Source organism: Ricinus communis, chromosome 8 (assembly GCF_019578655.1).
Source record: "Ricinus communis isolate WT05 ecotype wild-type chromosome 8, ASM1957865v1, whole genome shotgun sequence".
In the NCBI taxonomy this organism is placed as follows: Eukaryota; Viridiplantae; Streptophyta; class Magnoliopsida; order Malpighiales; family Euphorbiaceae; genus Ricinus; species Ricinus communis.
The window spans coordinates 27,863,104-27,865,716 of NC_063263.1; positions in this window are offsets into that span (position 1 = coordinate 27,863,104).

Genomic DNA, 2,613 nt, shown 5'->3' on the forward strand with positions numbered 1-2,613 from the left:
TGAAGTTTTATACTCAAGGAGGACCTATAAGAGGAATCAGATAGCAACATCGAGATTAGATATAACTCTGGGATACACATTTTATCCATTATTCTCTCTCTACACCCCTCTACAGCTCATCTTTACAAATATTTTAATTTAGTTTTTCATTGTTCTTAAAGATCTAAAAGCTTTTCAAGAAGTGGAGAGCGAGGACCAATCATCTTTCATTTTGAAGGATTTTAGATTTCAATGGAGCTTTATCTTTTGTTTTATTTTCATATCTTTCTATTTAATTACAATGATCATTGAATTAAATATGTCAAATTAATTTTTGTAAGTGTTTAGTTTAGTCTTTTTTATTTATGTATGAACCTTGTTATTTATTTATTTGATGAATGATTATTTTACCTTCTTTATTAGTTTCAATTATTATTATTAGTTGATCATCATATCAATTTAATAATAATACTTGTTATGAAAATATTTATGTTGAATGTATTATAAACGCTATCTTTATTTTAATTTACGTTGGTAGAAAAACTTTAGTTGCATCATTAGTTTGAGTAATTAAAAAAGAGTACATCATTGTTTTATTCATTAGATCTAAACTTAAGGTAACACAAGTGGATTACTAAAGTTTTCATATATCATAATTATTACATAATTATTTTATAATTTATTTTTTTATAAATATTTATTTTTTCACAATATTGATTAAAAATATTGAGATTTATTTTTAGTATTTATATGTAAAAATTAGACTTTATAATAATAGTTCCAGAAGTGTTTTATGACAATGACCTCGTAGTGAATTTATCTTTATTATAAAAAGATTCGCCCAATTCATTATATATTAATAGACATCAGTTTACAAGTAAAAATCCAAATAACAGCATAAAATCTAATCCTGTACAACTCTATTGCCTTCGTTACTGTCGTTGTCTCTGATATTTTCTTGAGCTTGCATTTTAAGACAACAATTTCCTTTTTCAATTTTTTGAATTATCACTTGTACCATAGTAAAATCGTAAGCCTCAAGTCTCTCAGAGTTGGAATTTAATCTCCTAAGCTGTTTTAGTGCCATTATAGTCATTTAATTAACCCGTTGATCGTGTCATATAAAAATCACAATTAATTTTCTATAATAAAATTTAATAAATTCAATATTCACATGTGAAGAATTAGTACCAAATTGGATATAACGAACCTTTTATAAATAGAGGATCAAATACCTTCTATAGTTTAAAGTCAAATAAATCCATTCAAGCTTCTATTTAAAGATCAACAATTCTAAATTTTAAAAAATTTATAAGCGTGTCTATAATGTTTTGTTTTATTTGATTCAAACAAATAAATTAAGTTTTAGACAAAGATTAATTTTTAATATTAAAATTAAACTTTATTTTTATATTTCAAAAATTTTCTTCTATTTTATTAAAAATTTAAAAGTAATAAGTGTTGGCTTTTATTCAATATCATCTCGATTTTGTGAAACTACTATCAACAGGTTGTTATTAACTTTATCAATTTTAGTTAAAATTTAAAAATTTTTTGAATAAAAAATTTGAAAGTATTTTACTTTTGGATAAAAATATAAATTTATTTATTAAAATAACTAAAATTAGAATAATTTAGCTCGAAATATAAATTGGAGGAGTATTTCATATTTGTCCAGCCACTACCGTGCGGAACGGTAACTTTTTGTTTTCTTTAATCAATGACTAAATGGTGTGCCCCTTCTAAATTTCATTGGAACGTGGCAGACAATAAAAAGTCAAAAGTTTGTAAGGAATTGAGTAGAACTGCAGCGCGGATAACAAAACAAATTTTATCCGTCCCAATATCCTATCCAGCTGAATCCACGCTGGGATGCACCAGACGACCAAACCATTCCTTCCCAAGCAACCCATCCTCTTCATTTCTTTATAAATCTCTCCTCAAACCCATAATAATAGGCTTGTCAATGGACACCCTATCTTCTATTTCTACTATGCAAGGACTGATGGTGCACGCCCCTGCTGCGGTGTCCGTTTCAGTTCTTGGGTCCTCTTCCACAATTTAAGAGTCCAAATTGCATCAAGAAACAAAGTTTGAGGATCACAAGAGCCTCTGTTGCTGCTGAACAGCAGACCCAGGACCCAAAAGTTGTTTCCTATTAGAATTGGTACCAGAGGAAGGTATCCACATCCACCCACTTGGTTTCCTGTCAATGTAGCTCTAATTTTGACGCAGTGAATCAATAGTTTATATATGTGTTTATGTCTTCCTTGTTAGTTTGTGTGCTTAGAAGAGGATTTTTTCTGTTATTATCTATCTATTAGGTTAATGGTGTCTCAATGGGTATTCGCAATTAATCGTTTGATCTCTGGAATTATTTTTCTTTTTCCTTGCAATCTTGCTTAGATGTAAAATTTCTGAACAAATAAGTAGCTCTCACTTTGCTTTATCAATTCACTTTCCGGTACTAATTTCTTTTTTTTTTTTTCTGGTCAGTAGTTACTGTTACTAATTTCGTTCACATAATACTTCTGCATATCATATAACTCCTATCTCTTTGACTTTGGTTTGTCTATAGTGTGAATAAAAAAGAACCTTTTATTAGTTCTGTTTTTATTTAAGTAATTTTGTTCA